At 46.5% G+C, this 21,264-nt stretch overlaps 1 protein-coding gene across 6 annotated transcripts in view; it reads right to left on the minus strand.

Annotated features, from left to right (window-relative positions):
* The window catches only part of LOC106590234 (extracellular sulfatase Sulf-1), a 65,821-nt gene extending 56,868 nt beyond the window's left edge, over positions 1 to 8,953 (minus strand). For 5 of the 6 annotated variants that reach the window (XM_082970719.1, XM_014181026.3, XM_082970721.1 and 2 more), the window contains exon 1: positions 8,677 to 8,953. The gene's annotated coding sequence lies outside the window, so the exon portion shown is untranslated. The remainder of the gene's footprint in view (positions 1 to 8,676) is intronic. The other variant, XM_014181027.3, reaches the window with a different exon arrangement.
* Between the last annotated feature and the right edge of the window lie 12,311 nt (positions 8,954 to 21,264).

Genomic DNA, 21,264 nt, shown 5'->3' on the forward strand with positions numbered 1-21,264 from the left:
ATACCCTAAAGACCATAAAGACCCTAGAACCTAAAGACCCTAGACCACAAAGACCCTAAACCATAAAAACCTTAAAAGCCTTAGACCATTAAGACCCTAGACCATAAAGACCATAGACCAAAGACCATAGACCAAAGACCATAGACCAAAGAACCTATACCAAAGACCCGATACCCTAAGGACCATAAAGACCCTATACCATAAAGACCCTAGACCCTAAAGACCCTAGACCATAAAGACCCTATACCACAAAGACCCTAGACCCTAAAGACCCTAGACCACAAAGACCCTAGACCCTAAAGACCCTATATCCTAAGGAACATAAAGACCTTATACCATAAAGACCCTAGACCCTAAAGACCATAAAGACCCTAGACCCGAAAGACCATAAAGACCCTAGACTGTAAAGACGCTATATCATAAAGACCCTAAAGTCCCTATACCATAAAGACCCTAAAGTCCCTAGACCATAAAGACCCTAAAGACCCTAGACCATAAAGACCCTATTCCACAAAGACCACAAAGATGCTAGACCATAAAGACCATAGACCATAAAGACCCTATACTGAAGACCCCATACCCTAAGGACCATAAAGACCTTATCCAATAAAGACCCTAGAATGTAAAGACCCTAGACCATAAAGACCCTATAGCATAAAGACCCTATAGCATAAAGACCCAATAGCATAAAGACCCTATACCAAAGTCCCTATACCAAAGACTCTATACCCTAAGGACCATAAAGACCCTAAAGACCCTAGGCCCTAAAGATCATAAAGACCCTAGACCCCAAAGACCGTAAAGACCCTAGACCGTAAAGACCCTAGACCCTAAAGACCCTAGACCCCAGACCCCAAAGACCGTAAAGACCCTAGACCATAAAGACCCTAGAACCTAAAGACCCTAGACCTTAAAGACCATAAAGACCCTAGACCCTAACACCATAAATACCCTAGACCCTAAAGACCCCAGACCATAAAGACCCTAGACCATAAAGACCCTAAAGACCCGAGACTGTAAAGACCCTATACCATAAAGACCCTAAAGACCCTATACCATAAAGACCCTATACCATAAAGACCCTATACCATAAAGACCCTAGACCCTAAAGACCCTAGACCATAAAGACCCTATACCATAAAGACCCTATACCATAAAGACCCTAGACCATAAAGACCCTAGACCATAAAGACCCTAGAACGTAAAGACCCTAGACAGTAAAGACCCTAGACCATAAAGACCCTAGAACGTAAAGACCCTAGACAGTAAAGACCCTAGACCATAAAGACCCTAGAACGTAAAGACCCTAGACAGTAAAGACCCTAGACCATAAAGACCCTAAAGACCCCATACCATAAAGACCCTATACCATAAAGACCCTAGACCATAAAGACTCTATACCATAAAGGCCACAAAGACTCTATAAAATGAAGACCCTAGTAAACAGACCACAAGACTAGGGGCCATGCGCCATGCGCCCGCACATGGTCACATAACACACTAATATACACACACAGTCTCACACACGAGGGGCAATAGCAACGTCTGAATGTGTGTGCGCTCCAGGGGCAGAGGGAAGAAAAGGAGCAGAGGAGCTGAAGCAAATGCATGCTGGCTTTTATTAGTGGAGCTGTCCAACCATCAAGAGGAAGGAGAGACAGAGACAGAGAGAGACAGAGAGAGAGACAGAGAGACAGAGAGGAGAGAGAGAGAGAGAGAGACAGAGAGACAGACAGACAGAGAGAGACAGGGAGACAGAGAGACAGAGAGAGAGAGAGAGAGAGAGAGACAGAGAGAGAGAGAGCATAATAAAGAGCCGTGGGCTGTGTTCATCACAAATCCCTCCCTCTTCCCTTCCTCTCTCCTCCCCCTCTTTTCCCTTCCTCCCCTCTCAATCTCCCTCCTTCCTCCCTTATTATCTCCATTCTGTATAGTCGGTGGATGAAAGGTTTGGATCCTCCAGGGGCCACCACTTCTCCCAAACCCCCAGCCTACTTCCATTGGATGGATGCATTCTGACAGCCTGCTTAATGGTACGTGATACAGGCAGGACCCTTTCTCTTGACAATCACAAACAGATTGCTGCTCCCCAGGGAGCAGATTATGGGACAACAGGGATGACAAGGCAGGGACACTGCAGGCCTCTGGTGGGTAGGAGGGGAGGACAAGGGGTTGTGGTTAGTGTGTGTGTACACGTGTGTGTACACGTGTGTGTACACACATGAATAAGAGTATAATAACGTGAGGCCCATCCTCTGATCACAACATACTCACCCCTGACACTACCCTCCTAAGAGGCATCTCTCTCCTCTCTTCATCCCCCTCCTGTTCTCCTCCCATGTTCACACCTCCCCTTTCTTCTTTCCTCCCCGCTTCTTTGCTCTCAACGTCTCCCTTTTCCCCTCCCTCCCTCCCTCCCTCCCCTCTCTCTTGTTCTCGCTATAAGCCCCTGCTGCATCCACGTGCAGTAACAGAGCGAAGGACTCCCCCGCTCTCCCCTCCCATTCACTCTCACTCACTGCAACAAACTAAAAAGGCCCATGTGTCTTTCAACTAACTCACTACATAACTACAGACTCTAACTTTGTTCTGACTGAACGCACAGCACCCTAACTTGTGAGGGAGGTTACAGTCCAAAATGCGGAACTTCACAACTGCTCATCAAGGTGGAGAAAGGAGAGATGGTGACAGACACTACTTAAAACAAAACACACAGAGGTGGAGAATGTATGGCCTCGTTTACCTTCTCGTTTACATTCTCGTTTACCTTCTCGTTTACCTTCCATGACACCTCTAGCTCCTGAGAGGAAGACTGCGCAAACACTTGGGAGTGCTATTGTGAGCACCCGGAACAGACCACTGCAGAGTGTACGTGCGTGTGAGTGCATGCATTTCTTGCTCTTAAAAACCCAAGGAAACTTTACGGTGACAGTTTTGCTCTGTAGCTTCATGCTAGAACACTACCAACAACACACACACTCTCTCTCTGCTAGAACACTACCAACAACACACACACACTCTCTCTCTGCTAGAACACTACCAACAACACACACACACTCTCTCTGCTAGAACACTACCAACAACACACACACTCTCTATCTCTGCTAGAACACTACCAGCAACACACACACTCTCTATCTCTGCTAGAACACTACCAACAACACACAGTCTCTCTGCTAGAACGCTACCAACAACACACACACTCTCTATCTCTGCTAGAACACTACCAGCAACACACACACTCTCTATCTCTGCTAGAACACTACCAACAACACACAGTCTCTCTGCTAGAACGCTACCAACAACACACACACTCTCTCTGCTAGAACACTACCAGCAACACACACACTCTCTATCTCTGCTAGAACACTACCAACAACACCCAGTCTCTCTATCTCTGCTAGAACACTACCAACAACACACACACACACCCAGTCTCTCTATCTCTGCTAGAACACTACCAACAACACACACACACACACACACACACACACACACACACACACACACACACACACACACACACACACACACACACACACACACACACACACACAGTCTCTCTATCTCTGCTAGAACACTACCAACAACACACAGTCTCTCTATCTCTACTAGAACACTACCAACTACAAGGCAACCGAAAGAGAAAGAAAGTGTCTCTGAAACGGATCTAAAGACTGTGATCACACAAAGGATATGAGGCTATTCGGGGGCAAATGGCACCCTATTATTTATACAGGGCATTACTTTTTACCCGAGCCCTATAGGCTATGGTCAATAGTAGTGCACTATTTAGGGAATAGGGGGCCATTTGGGACGCAACCTGATAAAGATGAGCTCACTGCCTGCTGTTTGGTAAATACTGGTCATTTAGTTTGATAGAGGAGGATAGACAATCTCTCCGGTCTCTACCATGCAATCAGCCTGCAGAGAGGAGCTGTACTGTCATCAAGACTGGATAGAGAGATAAACCAGGAAAGAGGAGAGAGAGGGAGGACAGAGTGAGTGGGAGGGGGGGGGGGGAGAAGAAGAAGGAGAAAGTGGGAGGGAGAGAGAGAAATAAGAGTGAGCTAAGGGAGGAGAAAAAGAGAGCAAGAGAGAGAGGGATGAGGAGGGTGGTTGAGTTTCCTTCCTCAGACACCCGCTGCCTGCTGAGAAGAGACAGCTCGTTCAAACAGTGTCACTCACTGGCTCACACAGTCGTTTCTGCTCTCTTTATTGCTTCCATCTACTCTCTCTTTCCATCCCGGTTTCTCCCTCTTTACCCATCTCCGCATGTAAACCATGCAGAGATGGTCTGTCTTTAGTCTCTGTCCTCATCTCTGCTTGTTCTCTTTCCATCCCTCTCTCTCTCCTTCCCAATTGGTCCCAGAGAGACATTGTGTTTGTATTTGTATTTATTAAGGATCCCCCATTAGCTGCCAAGGCAGCAGCTACTCTTCCTGGGGTCCAAACAAATTAAGCAAAACATTTAATAAAACAGTTCACATAACATTATTACGTCACTAAATATCTCAAATACAACATTTATAATACTATCATACCTACATGTGTGTAGAGTGAGTGTGCTAGTGTGTGTGTGCATGTGTGTGTCTCCTCTTAGGGTTAGGGTTTTTTTCTATTGATTTTATTGCTTGCATGAGTTACTTGATGTGGAATAAAGTTGGTTCTGTGGTTCTGTGTAGTACAGTGCATTTACCAGAGTCCGTTCTGGACTTGGGGACTGTGGAGAGACTTCTGGTGGCAAGTCTTGTGGGGTATGCATGGGTGTCCAAGCTGTGTTCTAGTCACTTAAAACAGACAGCTCTGTGATTTCAACATGTCAATACCTCTCACAAAGTCAAGTAGTGATGCAGTCAATCTCTCCTCTACTTTGAGCCAGGAGAGATTGGCATGCATGTCATTGCTGTTAACTCTCAATGTACGTTTAAGGGCCAGCCGTGCTGCTCTGTTCTGGGCCAACGGTAATGTGCCTATGTCCCTCTGTGTTCACTAGACCATATGACTGGGCAGTAGTCCAGGTGCGACAAAACTAGGGCCTGTAGGATTGTAAGACAGCAGAGCAGCGCTTTATTACGGACAGACCTCTCCCTGTCTTAGCTACCGCTGCATCAATATGTTTTGACCGTGACGATATACAGTTCGGGGTTACACCAAGCAGTTTGTTACACCAGCAGAGAGTCTGACCACTGACTCTACCCTGTCTTATAAAGTACAACAGTATCCAGCCAGTCAGAAAGCTGTGAAACGTCGTCCACTATAGCCATTTGTTTGACATAATACCCGTGAAAATGTGGTGCTGGTTTGAGGATAAAGGGGCATTCTATAAACATAAAATAAGAGGGGGGGGGGGGGGGAATGCTATACTCCTATGTTTTCTATTTGGACTTCATAAATGAGAGACTTAGGAAGGTAAGATACTTTACACACGGTCCAAAGTCTGGTCGTAAACACACATGATAGATATTTTTTCCACCAGTCAGTCAACACATACAGTCATGCAGGCTTTATGCTGGCATACCCCACCACACACACACACACACACACTGTTTCTCTCGCATGACTAAGATTTTCTCTGTGTTATTATAAGACTCAGTCAGCCTCTATCGATCTCGCTCGCTCATTCCCTCGCTCTCCCTCGCTATCCCTTCCTCTCCCTCACTCTCCTTCACCCTCTCTCGCTCTCTACTCAAGCCGAGTGCGTAAACACAAACACACACACACACACACAGAGAGAGAGCCCGAGTCAGACGGAAACGACAGCGAGCGAGGCAGAGGAGAGGCAGATAGCTACTGGGACAATGTTTGTCTTGGCACGGCGCTGCCCCCTTGGAACCCCACTGACGTTATACCTAACAGCTGCTTGTGTTGTTGCTAACACGCTAACACTAACCGAAGGGTCTCCCCTCTTACAGCTCTTAGGGCTGGAAATACCTTCCACCAGTACTTTAAGAACAATATGCACCACAAACTCAAAGAAAACTTTCCTGGGAATAGTGTTGAATATGATTTGGCTATGACAAGTGACAGCATTACTACCACTACTACTTCACTACAACTAACAACTTATAAGAGGGTCTCCCTATAAGAGCTGGCACTATCAACCACTAGAATTTAATTAGAATCTAGACTTTAAGTATAATCTAGACTAAGCCTAATCTTCACCACAAGCTATGGCAAATAAAAGCAGAACAACGACTGTTGCACTGAATTTGGTAAATAGAACAATTAAAATACTGTACATCTCAATTGTTTTGTAAAATAAGATGCCGGTCAAAATGAGCACTTTGGAGGACTTACTTGGTGATTGGATATAGTACAATCTACAGTAACATTTATCTGCTGTACCCTCTCAATCTCACTGTAGCCTTCTCCTCCTAAAATCGACTACCGACTTCTCAATCTCTCAATAGCGCTCCTCTAGCCTTCTCCCCCTACACTATAGCACACGACACAAACGGACGGACAGGCGTGGAAATCAGAACCAGTCGTGTACATTTTACACTAATTGTCCCTGGTGCATCCAATTGGCAGAGGCTTTGAACGGCGCCACTGCATACATTTGCCATTTACTTCATCTCGGGCAGAGGAGAGAGAATCTCCCTTTTATATACCAGTAACTACGTACATACAGAGATCTTACACACAACCCTAGTACTGTATGTACAGAGGCTCGACACAGAACTACATACATACACGTGGAACTGATAGGTTTTACATTAGTCGTGTTATAACTAGAGTTGGTGGTGAAGTTTCTCCTCCACCAATACCACTGAAAGAGATGCTGTATGAAACTTTTGTTTAACTTTTCTTTAAAGGGGCGGCAGGTAGCCTGGCGGGTAGGAGCATTGGGCCAGTAACCGAAAAGTTGCTGGATCGAATCCCTGAGCTGACAAGGTAAAAATCTGTCGTTCTGCCCCTGAACAAGGCAGTTAACCCACAGTTCCCTGGTAGGCTGTCATTGTAAATAAGAATTTGTTCTTAACTGACTTGCCTAGTTAAATAAAGGTTAAATCATTTTTTTTTTTTTAATTCCTCTACCAAAAGGCTGACTGTGAGTTACTGTGGGAGGATTTATGGCAGATTTTTCAATAAATATTACGTCACTAGGTCAGTAAGAAAATTGGATCAAATTTCTCTGCTACTCATACAGCCAAACCATTTTACATTTACATTTGAGTCATTTAGCAGATGTGCTTATCTAGCAACCTTTCACAGCCAAAACCCCTCTATATTATCTGCTCATCAGCCATCTCATCAATACAACAGACTTGGTGTGAAAATCCACACAGGATGATCTGTATGCAATGCTGGTTGCATTAGACCACTCGTTGATGATAATCAGGAAGTGGACCAACGGCTGACTTAGAAAGGTAAACACAAATCCACACAAAAGCTTTCTCTCACTAAACTCTGTTCCTCTTTCACCAAACAGCTGCACAATGTCAGGTCACACACACACACACACACACACACACACACACACACACACACACACACACACACACACACACACACACACACACACACACACCACACACACACACACACACACACACACAGTGCCCGAGCGAGGTATAAATACCATACATCACATTCCCACTCCATTCTCAATGACTCCCTTTTCACTTGAATGGAGTTAAATGGCTGAAGTCAGCTGTACATTCCGCAGCAGCTCTCTCTGACAGTCCCGAATGGCACCCTATTCCCTATATTGTGCAACGCTTTTGACAAGGGTCCATAGGTCAAAAGTAGTGCACTATATAGAGAAATAGGGTGCCGTTTGGTAGTCAGTCAGGAAGACGCTCCGAACAGCAACATTCATTTAGTCAGTCTGGCTCTTCTGCCACTGTGAGCCAAATAACCATAAACACTTACTTTGATTTATCAAAGTACTCTGTGTTGCTGATTGTGTGGGTGAGTTGCGGTAACCAAGGGGAGTTTTTTAGTTTGTTCAGCGAGTCCACAAAATCGAACTCCAAAATAAAATGTTCACTAGCATGGGATAAGAATCTGCTGAATCAAACACAACGTGTGGATGAGATGAGATTTTTATCAAATTCCCAATAATTCAAACTTGATACATTTGCGTAAAATTTTAAAAACATACTCGTCACAAACGGACAAGCAAGCACCTCTGACATATTTCACCGCAGTCACGTGCACAGGTCTCAGAGTGCAAGTCAATACTATCTGCTTTCTTATTTTCAAAAACTCTGTATTAGTGGTGAAGGAAGCCATGCAGTATTTATGGAACAACAATATTCCATTCATGGAATGCTGCTCCAGCGTTCTAAAATTCGAATCCTTGAAGACTGTGGAATGTTGCAACGGAGGGAATTCCTGTCATTCACAGAGAAAACTCTGAAGTTCTGCGACACACACACACACACACACACACACACATACACACACAGTCTTGTGCTGAGTAGAGCGCCTGTGAAACAACTCTGTCTCTCAGTGAACAGAAGCACATCTCTGCGCGCTGCCATAAATCACTGCCAACAGACCGAGAAAGAGAGCGGTGTTTGACTGTGTCTCTCTCACCTTTAAACTCTCTAGACTCTACTGGGTACACTAGAGCTCTAACAGCAGAAAGAAACCTGGAAGCATAAAAAGACTGAAAAAGAGAAATAGAAGGTGAAAGAAAGTGACAAAGAAAACATTTCACAGTACCTGGAAGGCAAGAGAGCAGAGTGCTGGAGTGAGAGTGTGAGAAAGAAGGATAAGGATTTTTTTTTTCTCTCCCCGTCTCCTCTTCTCTTCTTGTTCTCATGCAGAGTTCTGGTCTTGGTGGTAGAGTAGTGGAGAGGAGAGGTGGACCACACAGCTCAGCTCCTCTGGAAGAAGGAGAAGAAGAAGAAGAGGACAACCTCTCAGCTCTAATCCTCTCTACGATGTGATAACACTCTTTAACCCCAACCATCTGTTGAGACACGTCCCTGAGCAGAGAGGCAGAGCAGACCTACCGCCTCCTCTAGTCCAGTCCCACTCCACCCTAACCAATCACAGCTCTCTGTAGGCTGGCTACTGGGTGGCTCCTTGCTGCCAGGAGGCAGGGACAAGGACAGAGGAGGGAGAGTGGAGAGGGGAGAGACACACACACACTATGGGAGAGACACAAGTAGAGAAAGCCCCTAGCCACAGTAACCTGAGAGGGAAAGAGAGAGTGAGAGTGTGTGTTTGTGTGTTGGAGAGAGAGGGAGGGGACAGAGGGAGAGTAGAGTGAGAGGGGGGGGGACAGAGAGTGACATGGAGGGACAGAGAGTGAGAGTAGAGTGAGGGGGGGGGGGGGCAGAGGGAGAGTAGAGTGAACGGGGGACAGAGTGAGAGTAGAGTGAGAGGGAGGGACAGAGAGAGAGAGATACAGGGCAGAGAGGCAGAGAGAGAAAGAATGAAAAATGATTGTGACAGTTGACAAAAAATGCACTGTCAACTGAACAGTTTTTGTTCACAGAGCTCCCCGGAATTCCAAAAGATACCTGGAAACACACACACACCCTTTCACACTCATGTACAGTGGCAGCCCCATATTTCCCCTAAGCCCCTGACGAGCCACCACCCTCTCCCCCTTCTCCCCTTCCCCCTCCCTTCCCGGCCCTACCCACCTACCCCTCTTCTCCCCTCCCCTACCAGCCCTACCCACCTATCCCCCTTCTCCCCTCCCCCCTCCCCTACCAGCCCTACCCCCCTTCTCCCCTCCCAGCCCTACCCACCTATCCCCCTTCTCCCCTCCCCCCTCTCCCCTTCCACCTCTCTTCCTTCTCCCCATGTCCTGTTTTCTACCCCTCCCCCTGTCCCACTCAGAGTTTGTGTTCTAGGGAATCAAACTAATAAAGCTTTAGGTTCAGTTGGCTCCATGGCGTGACAACCGTTAGCACTAAAGCACTAGCTAGCAACATCTGCAGACAGACACACACAGGGGCAGAGAGCAGATCAGGCTACAGCCCTCACACCTCAGTGTGATAAATCATCATCTCTCTCACACACACACAGCTATCACCTTCAGTTAAAAAGAGGGCAGGGGGGAGAGAGCAAGAGAGAGAGACGTTAAATTCTACAACCACCTAAAAGGAAGCGATTCCCAAATCTTCCATAACAAAGACATCAGCAACAGAGAGATGAATCTGGTGAAGAGTCCCCTAAGCAAGCTGGTCCTGAGGCTCTGTTCACAAACACAAACAGACCCCAGAGCCCCAGGACAGCAACACAATTAGACCCAACCAAATCATGAGAAAACAAAAAGATACTTACTTGACACATTGGAAAGAATTAACTAAAAAACAGAGCTATCTAGAATGCTATTTGGCCCTAAACAGAGAGTACACAGTTGCAGAATACCTGACCACTGTGACTGAGCCAAACTTAAGAAAATCTTTGACTATGTATAGACTCAGTGAGCATAGCCTTGCTATTGAGAGAGGCCGCCGTAGGCAGACTCGTAGGCAGACAGGCTATGTGCACACTGCCCACAAAAATGAGGTGGAAACTGAGCTGCACTTCCTAACCTCCTGCCAAATGTATGACCATATTAGAGAGACATACTTCCCTCAGATTACACAGATCCACAAAGAATCCGAAAACAAACCCAATTTTGATAAACTCCCATATCTACTGGGTGAAATACCACAGTGTGCCATCACAGCAGCATGATTGGTGACACGTTGCCACAAGAAAAGGGCAATTTGTTTTTCCTTTTGTACTTCAACTATTTGCACATTGCTACAACACTGTATGTAGACATAATAATACATTTGAAATGTCTTCATTCTTTTGGAACTTCTGTGAGTGAAATGTTTACTGTTCATTTTTATTGGATATTTCACTTTTGTTTATTATCTTTTTCACTTGCTTTGGCAATGTTAACATACAGTTGTCGGAAATTTACATACACCTTAGCCAAATACATTTAAACTCAGTTTTTCACAACTCTTGACATTTAATCCTAATAAAAATTCCCTGTCTTAGGTCAGTTAGATCACCACTTTATTTTAACAATGTGAAATGTCAGAATAATAGTAGAGAGAATGATTTATTTCAGCTTGTATTTCTTTCGTCACATTCCCAGTGGGTCAGAAGTTTACATACACTCAATTAGTATTTGGTAGCATTGCCTTTAAATTGTTTAATTTGGGTCAAACGTTTCGGGTAGCCTTTCACAAGCTTCCCACAATAAGTTGGGTGAATTTTGGCCCATTCCTCCTGACAGAGCTGGTGTAACTGAGTCAGGTTTGTAGGCCTCCTTGCTTGCACACGCTTTTTCAGTTCTGCCCACTCATTTTCTATAGGATTGAGGTCAGGGCTTTGTGATGGCCACTCCAATACCTTGACTTTGTTGTCCTTAAGACATTTTGCCACAACTTTGGAAGTATGCTTGGGGTCATTGTCCATTTGGAAGACCCATTTCCGACCAAGCTTTAACTTCCTGACTGATGTCTTGAGATGTTGCTTCAATATATGCACATAATTTTCGTGCCTCATGATGCCATCTATTTTGTGAAGTGCACCAGTCCCTCCTGCAGCAAAGCACCCCCACAACATGATGCTGCCACCCCCATCCTACACGGTTGGGTTGGTGTTCTTCGGCTTGCAAGCCTCCCCCTTTTTCCTCCAAACATAACGATGGTCATTATGGCCAAACAGTTCTATTTTTGTTTCATCAGACCAGAGGACATTTCTCCAAAAAGTACGATCTTTGTCTCCATGTGCAGTTGCAAACCGTAGTCTGGCTTTTTTATGGCAGTTTTGGAGCAGCCTTTCAGGTTATGTCGATATAGGACTCGTTTTACTGTGTATATAGATAATTTTGTACCTGTTTCCTCCAGCATCTTCACAAGGTCCTTTGCTGTTGTTCTGGGATTGATGGTGTTTATGGTCCCATGGTGTTTATACTTGTGTACTATTGTTGGTACAGATGGACATGGTACCTTCAGGCATTTGGAAATTGTTCCCAAGAATGAACCAGACTTGTGGAGGTCTACAATTTTTTTTCTGAGGTCCTGGCTGATTTCTTTTGATTTTCCCATGATGTCAAGCAAAGAGGCACTGAGTTTGAAGGTAGACCTTGAAATACATCCACAGGTACACCTCCAATTGACTAAAATTATGTTAATTAGCCTATCAGAAGCTTCTAAAGCCATGACATAATTTTCTGGAATTTTCCAAGCTGTTTAAAGACACAGTCAACTTAGTGTATGTAAACTTCTGACCCACTGGAATTGTGATACAGTGAATTATAAGTGAAATAATCGGTCTGTAAACAATTGTTGGAAACATGTCGTAACCGACTTGCCAAAACTATAGTTTATAAACAACAAATTTGTGGAGTGGTTTAGAAACGAGTTTTAATGACTCCAACCTACGTGTATTTAAACTTCCGACTTCAACTGTATGTTTCCCATGCCAATAAAGCCCTTGATTTGAATAGGAGGTGGGGAGGGAGCAAGAGTGGGAGAGAGGGGAAGAGAGCTAGACTGAGAGAACAAGAGAGGTGGAATGAAGGAAGAAAAGAAAGAGGGAGAGAGAAAGAGAGGGAGAAAGAGAGAGCTATCAGTGAACAATCCCTGTTAATGAAGGGTTCCATTGAGTGCAAGTAGCAGGCAGTCGTAGGCTGTGATCTCACCTTTCCACACCTATCTGCCTTTAGTAAAGACTTCCAAGTCCCATTATATCTAGATTTCCGACACAATCAAATGAACAGACCTAGATGAATGTCTTTAAGACATGTCTTCAATGTACTTAATGTAGTCAATGTACTTTAAATGAAGATGAATGTCTTTCTAAGCAACCTACTCACACTTCCTTGCAATACAGTAGGTGTCAATGGGTCTCTCACACCCCATTGTTTTTCTCATTGATCCATTAAGGGTTAACTCAATGAGGATCTTGATCATCTTTCAGCAGGGTATCAAAGGGTTACCACTGCTGGGTTAATACACATCCAACACAGTACTAACACAAAGTGACTATATACACACACACAGCAATCACCTTAAGTTAAAAAGAGGGCAGGGGAGAGAGAGACGTTACATTCAACCACCTAAAAGGAAGTGATTCCCAAACCTTCCATAACAAAGCCATCACCTACAGAGAGATGGACCTGTAGAAGAGTCCCCTAAGCAAGCTGGTCCTGGGGCTCTGTTCACAAACAGGGGCCTTCCTGTCAGAGGAAAGCCCCAAAAATGGTCAAAGCCACAGTAGTCATAGACTGTTCTCTCTGCTACCGCATGGCAAGCGGTACCGGAGTGCCAAGTCTAGGTCCAAAAGACTTCTTAACAGCTTCTACCCCCAAGCCATAAGACTCCTGAACAGTTAATCAAAGGGCTACCCAGACCCCTCTTTTACGCTACTGCTACTCTCTGTTTATAATCTATGCATAGTCACTTAACCTCCACCTACATGTACATACTACCTCAATTACCTCGACTTACCGGTGCCCCCGCACATTGATTCTGTACCGGTACCCCCTGTATATATCCTCGGTTGTTATTTAACTGTTGCTGTTTAATTATTTGTTACTTTTATTTGATATTTTTTTACTTAACACTTATTTTTAAAGCATTTAAAGGGCTTGCAAGTAAGCATTTAACTGTAAGGTCTATGACCTGTTGTATTCTGCGCAAGTGACAAATACAATTTGATTTATAGAGGAACACATGGAGTTAGTTCGTCAGTGGTGTAAAACATGAAACAAAGGCTTCTAAGTGGACATATTTGCATTCCCTAGCAGTGTTCCATTCATACCTGTTGTTCGATCAAAATGAAATTGGTCTCATACAAACATTTGAAGAGGTTATCGAAGATGTAGCAAAATGCTTGTGTTTCTAGCTCCAACACGGCAGTAAGAGCTAGCAATACAAAACCATACACACATTATCCAAAAAGTAAAAAGAAAGAAATTAAGAAATATCAGAACGAATACAATTAACAACCCAAAGAGCACTGTAGCAGTAAAAAAAAAATGCAATCTATATGTATGTATAGTATAGCCGGAGAATTTACACCAGATATACTAAGAATTATATGTACAACAGTAGATATATTAAAGTGAGCTATGTCAAGAATCCAGTATATAAATAAATATGCGGTGTGTATAAATTGTTAACTAAAATGTAATGTAGAAATATTAGAAAGAGCTGTCGAGAATATAAATACTCTTTCTCTCTCTCACCCTCTGCATAAAGGAATTGGTGAACAGCATCTATATTGGCTAAAATAACTGCATACAATCCAATTTTGATAAACTTGCATATCTTTAGGGGGAAATACCACAGTGTGCCATCACAGCAGAAAGATTGTGACCTGTTGCCACAAGAAAAGGGCAACTAGTGAGGATCAAACACCAATGTAAATACAACCTATATGTTTATTTTCCCTTTTGTACATCATTACAACACTGTATATAGACATAATTATCATGACACAAGGCGAGACCCAGATGCAGACACAGGAGGCAGATGGATCGAGTTTAAGATGTTTAGTAATCCAAAAAGGAGTAGGCAAGAGAATGGTCATGGACAGGCAAAAGGTCAAAACCAGTTCAGAGTCCAGGAGGTACAGAGTGGCAGACCATGCGGTAGCAGGGAGCTGGGGTCCGGCGACGGTCCGCTTGTCGACGATACCTGGAGTTGGTCTTGAAAATAGCCGCCCTGGCTCTTCTCCAGGTACGTCGACAGCGGCGGACAAACATCTGGGCCGAGGGTACGCTGACCTCTTGCTCTTGTTCAGGGAAGAGTGGAGGCTGATACCCCATGGAGCACTCGAAAGGGGAGAGTCCCGTGGCAGAACAGGGAAGGGTGTTCCGGGCATACTCCACCCAGACCAGTTGACGGCTCCAGGTAGTGGGGGTGGTTGAGACCAGTCATCTTAAGGTGGTCTCCAGGTACTGATTAGCTCGCTCCGACTGGCCGTTTGATTGGGGATGGAATCCGGAGGATAGACTGGCAGATGCCCCAATAAGGCTGCAGAACGCCTTCCAAAACAGAGATGAGAATTGAGGACTGCGGTCGGAAACCATATCCACCGGGAGACCATGGATCCGGAAGACGTGCTGCACCATAAGCTGGGCCGTTTCCTTGGCAGAGGGTAGTTTAGGGAGAGGGATGAAATGAGCGGCCTTAGAAAACCAATCCACCACTGTCAGAATGACGGTGTTGCCATCAGACGGGGGAAGTCCAGTGACAAAGTCCAGAGAGATATGGGACCAGGGACGATGAGGGACCGGTAGAGGCTGAAGAAGGCCAGAAGGAGCTTGCCATGGAGTCTTGTTCTGGACACACACCGTACATGCGGCAACAAAGGCAGAGATGTCAGGAACCATTGTGGGCCACCAGAAATGTTGTTGAAGGAAGGCTAGGGACGGTGGGAATCAGGATGACAGGTTAACCTGGAGGAATGAGCCCATTCCAGGACCCGGGACTGGAATGAGTTGGGGACAAACAGCCGGTTGGCCGGGCCCCCTTCGGGTCCAGGCTGGGAGTGCTGTGCCTTGTGAACCAGGGTCTCAATACCCCAATCCACAGTGGCTGCTAGGCATGCGGTAGGGAGAATGGTTTCGGTGACTGAGGGTGTGGCAAAGGAACTATATAGGTGAGAGAGAGCGTCAGGCTTCACATTTTTGGACCCTGGGTGGTAGGAAATGGTGAAGTTGAATCTGGTAAACAACAGAGCCCTCCGGGCCTGCCTAGAGTTAAGGCGCTTGGCTGTACGGAGATATTCCAGATTTGTATGGTTGGTCCAGACCAAGAATGGCTGTTCTGCTCCTTCCAGCCAGTGCCTCCACTCTTCCAACGCCATCTTGACCGCCACGAGTTCTCGGTTGCCTATGTTGTAGTTCCTCTCTGCAGAATTGAGACAATGGGACAGGAAGGCACAGGGATGAAGCTTTTGTTCCTGGGCAGATCGCTGGAACAGGATGGCCCCCACTCCAACATCAGATGCATCCACCTCAACCACAAATTTACGCGACGGGTTCGGATGGATGAGGATGGGTGCTGTTGTGAACCGATGCTTCAGGTCCACAAAGGCTTTGTTGATGGCAGAAGACCATTTGAACGGTACATTGGGAGAAGTGAGTGCAGAGAGGGGGCCCGCCAGGGTGCTGTAACACTGAATGAAATGGGGGTAGAAGTTTGCAAATCCTAGGAAATGTTGCAACTGCACCCTGGGCGTAGGTTGAGGCCAATCCACCACTGCTTTCACCTTTCCAGGATCCATCTGAACATTACCCTCAGCAATGACATATCCCAGAAAAGCGATTGTAGAGTGGTGGAACTCACACTTCTCGGCTTTCACAAACAGTTGGTTCTCCAGGAGGCGCTGAAGGAACTGCTTGACATGAAGAACATATTCTTGGGCAGACTGGGAAAAAAACAGGATGTCGTTAAGGTAGACGAACACAAAACGGTTGAGCATGTCCGGAGCACATCATTTACCAAAGCCTGAAAGACAGCGGGGGCGTTGGGGAGTCCAAACGACATGACCTGATACTCATAATGTCCGCTGGCTGTGTTGAAGGCTGTCTTCCACTCGTCCCTTTTATGTATCCGAACCAGGTGGTAGGCATTCCGAAGGTCCAACTTGGAAAAAATGGTGGCCCCCCGGAGAGGTTCAAAAGCCAAGGAGAGGAGTGGTAAGGGGTAATGATTTTTTACAGTAATGTCATTCAGTCCCCGGTAGTTAATGCACGGATGCAGGGTCTTGTCCTTCTTCTCCACAAAGAAAAACCCTGCGCCAGCAGGAGATGCAGACGGACGGCTCCAGTAGCCAGAGACTCCTCTATGTACTTCTCCATAGCCTTGGTCTCCAGCACCGGATAGAGAATATAGCCGACCCCAAGGTGGTGTGGTACCTGGAAGAAGATAAATGGCACAATCATAAGGACGGTGTGAGGGTAGGGAAGTTGCACGTGCCTTACTGAAAACTTAAAGTAGGTCATGGTACTCAGTGGGAATGACAGAAACATCCAAAGCCTTGCTGACATCATGAGGAAGACTTCTGGGGGAAGGCTGTGCTGCTTGAAGGTTTAGCGTCCATCAATTTTAATGCTTAGGGCGATGAGGGAGTTGAGATCCACCGGCAATTCCCGAGCAGCTAGCTCATCTTTTACTACCTTGGAAAATCCATGAAGAAAGGTATCGAAGAGAGACTCTGGATTCTAGGCATTCTCGGCGGCCAACGTGCGGAAATCAACCGAGTAGTCTGCCACACTACAGGAGATTTGATGTAAATCAAGAGGTTTACTGGCCGCCTCTCTCCCGGATACCGGAAGCTCGAATACCTTCCTCACCTCCACCATGAATTCCTCCAGATTACAACAAAGGGTGGATTGCTGCCCCCAAACAGCCGTGGCCCAGGAGAGCGCCCTTCCCGACATTAGCGTAATAATATACACTAGCTCAAAAATAAGCGAGCACTGAGAAAGAAAGCCCCAACAGGAACCAGGATCTCCAGAATATTCCTCTGGAGGAGGTAAGCGGGGTTCTCGGGGAACCGGGGTAGGCTGTACCATCTCACCACTAAAAGTAAAAAATGCACTGTGAGGTTGGGGACTCTCAGGGATGGCAGACAGCCTAGGAGTTAACTCCGTAATTAGCTCCATAGTAGCCTTAAACCCTTGGTCGTGGCATTCTGTCAGAGAACGAAGCCCTTCCAGAAGGTCCTGTAACAGCTCCTCTTGTCTCCCAATGGTGGCTCCCTGCAGGGAGACAGTGTGGCGAATCTGGTCCAAGTCTGCTGGGTCTGTCATGGCCAGTTCGTACTATCACGACACCAGGCGAGACCCAGATGCAGACACAGGGGGCAGATGGTTGGAGTTTAAGATGTTTAATAATCCAAAAAGGAGTAGGCAAGAGAATGGTTGTGGACAGGCAAAAGGTCAAAACCAGTTCAGAGTCCAGGAGGTACAGAGTGGCAGACAGGCTCGAGGTCAAGGCAGGCAGAATGGTCAGGCAGGCGGGTACAGAGTCCAGAACAGGCAAGGGCCAAAACCAGGAGGACTAGAAAAAGGAGAATAGCAAAGGCAGGAGTATGGGACAAAACGCTGGTTGACTTGGAACATACAAGACGAACTGGCACAGAGAAACAGGAAACACAGGGATAAATACACTGGGGAAAACAAGTGACACCTGGAGGGGTTGGAGACAATAACAAGGACAGGTGAAACAGATCAGGGTGTGACACATATTAGTGTCTTCACTGACATTTTCAACCTCTTCCTGACCGAGTCTGTAATACCTACATGTTTCAAGCAGACCACCATAGTCGCTGTGCCCAAGAATGCAAAGGTAACCTGCCTAAATGACTACTGACCCATAGCACTCACGTCTGTAGCCATGAAGTACTTTGAAAGGCTGGTCAAGGCTCACATCAACAACATCATCCCGGAAACCCTAGACCCACTCCAATTCGCCTATCGCCCCAACAGATCCACAGATGACGCAATCTCAATTGCACTCCAGACTGCCCTTTCCCACCTGGACAAAAGGAACACCTATGTGAGAATGCTGTTCATTGACTACAGCTCAGTGTTCAACAGCATAGTGACCACAAAGCTCATCACTAAGCTAAGGACCCTGGGACTAAACACCTCCCTCTGCAACTGGATCCTGGACTTCCTGACGGGCCGCCCCCGGGAAGGGTAAGGGAAGGCAACAACGCATCTTGCACGCTGAGCTTCAACACTGGGGCCCCTCAGGGGTGCGTGCTTAGTACCCTCCTGTACTCCCTATTCACCCACGACTGTGTGGCCAAGCACAACTCCAACACCATCATTAAGTTGGCTGACGACACAACTGTGGTAGGCCTGATCACCAACAACGATGAGACAGCCTCTTGGGAGGAGGTCAGAAACCTGGCAGTGTGGTGCCAGGATACCAACCTCTCCCTCAATGTGAGCAAGACAAAGGAGATGATCGTGGACTATAGGAAAAGGAAGGCCGAACAGGCCCCATTAACATCGATGGGGCTGTAGTGGAACGGGTCGAGAGTTTCACATCAACAACAAATTATTATGGTCCAAACACACCAAGACAGCAGTGAAGAGGGCACGACAACACCTTTTCTCCCTCAGGAGACAGAATATATTTGTCATGGGTCCCCAGATACTCAAAGGTTCTACAGCTGCACCATCGAGAGGATCCCGTCATCTGTGGATCTGTCGGGGCGCTATGCGAATTGGAGTGGGTCTAGGGTTTCCGGGATGATCACTGCCTGGTATGGCAACTGCTTGGCATTCGACCGCTAAGGCGCTACAGAGGGTAGTGCGTACGGCCCAATACAAAACTGGGGCCAAGCTTCCTGCCATCCAGAACCTATATACTAGGTGTTGTCAGAGGAAGGCCCCAAAATTTGTCAAAGACTCCAGCCCCCCTAGTCATAGACTGTTCTCTCTGCTACCGCACGGCAAGCGGTACCGGAGCACCAAGTCTAGGTCCAAAAGGTTCCTTAACAGCTTCTACCCCCAAGCCATAAGACTGCTGAACAATTAATCAAATGGCCACCTGGACTATTTACATTGACCCCCCCCCCCCCCCCCCCCCTTTGTTTTTACACCGCTGCTACTTGCTGTTTATCATCTATGCATAGTCACTTTACCCCAACCTACATGTACAAATTACCTCGACTAACCTGTAGCCCCCTGCACATTGACTTAGTACCGGTACCCCCTGTATATAGCCCTGTTATTGTTGTCATTTTATCATGTAACTTTTTATTACATTTTTTACTTTAGTTTATTTAGTAAATATTTTCTCAACTATTTCTTGAACTGTATTGTTGGTTAAGGGCTCGTAAGTAAGCATTTCACAGTAAGGTGTACACCTGTTGTATTCGGCAAATGTGACAAATAAAATTGTATTTGATTTGGGGGGCTACTCAGTTGATTTAATATGACAATCTGAAATGTCCCTATTCCTTTGGAACATTTGTGAGTGTAATGTTTATCGTTCATTTAATTTTTGTTTATTATCTATTTCACTTGCTTCGACAATGTAAGCATATGTTTCCCATGCCAATAAAGCCCTTTGAATTGAATTGAATAGAGAGATGGAGTGAGAGAAAAAACTGTGATATGGCCCAACAGATGGCTAAATTAGACCAACGGCACCCAACACTACTTCTCCACCTCCCTCCCTCCTTTGCTCCCTCCATCCCTCCCTCCATCCCTCCCACCCAACACTACTTCTCCGACTCCCTCCCTCCTTTGCTCCCTCCATCCCTCCCACCCAACACTACTTCTCCACCTCCCTCCATCCCTCCCTCCATCCCTCCCACCCAACACTACTTCTCCACCTCCCTCCCTCCTTTGCTCCCTCCATCCCTCCCACCCAACACTACTTCTCCGCCTCCCTCCCTCCTTTGCTCCCTCCATCCCTCCCACCCAACACTACTTCTCCACCTCCTTCCCAACACTACTTCTCCACCTCCCTCCTTCCTTCGCTCCCTCCCTCCCACTCAACACTACTTCTCTCAGGGGACAAAAATACTGCACTATGTAGGGAGTAGGGTGCCATTTGGGACACAGATTCAGCCTCATATCATCACAACTTTCCCTGGTATTCTCTCCCCTCCCCAACTACCTCTAGGGGAATCCCTCCAGCTTCAACCCCACCCCCAGCTCAACCCCCACCCCTGCTCTTCCTCCACACACCAAGCCCCAACAACACCCCCGACCCCCCCACAAACTCAGACCCCCAACTCCAAAACACCCCAGCCCCTGGATATGACCATTTCAACTAGCCTCATCCCCTCCTCCCCCAGCCTCCTCACCCCTCTGTGGGGCTTGTTGCAGGTGCAGGCAATTTTGGGGGGGCTACTCGGTTCACTAGCCCCATTCATTACCTCCTGAATGAGACACACATGGTGTCATAGTCCTGTTCCTAGCTTTACGTCAATGAGGAGAAGCTAAGACAGGAGAGGGAGAGAGAGGGACAGAGGGAGAGAAACAGAAAAGAAAGGGGGGGGTTGGAATGCAGACTTGAATGTGCAGACCTGAGTGACATTAGCCTATCTTGTACTACACATGGAGTACTGAATGCTAACGTCACACTAACGCCCTGCTCTAGGACTGGACGGCAGGCGGGTGGTATGGTGGGCTCTGCTTGGTGTCAGGTGTCGAGAAGAGGACAGGATCTGCATCCCAAATGGCACCCTATTCTCTGGCCTGGTCAAAAGTTGTGCACTATATAGAGAATATTTTGGCTCCCGAGTGGCGCAGCGGTCTAAGCACTGCATCTCAGTGCTAGGGGCGTCACTACAGACACAGCC

Source organism: Salmo salar, chromosome 29 (assembly GCF_965601325.2).
Source record: "Salmo salar chromosome 29, fSalSal1, whole genome shotgun sequence".
Classification (NCBI taxonomy): Eukaryota; Metazoa; Chordata; class Actinopteri; order Salmoniformes; family Salmonidae; genus Salmo; species Salmo salar.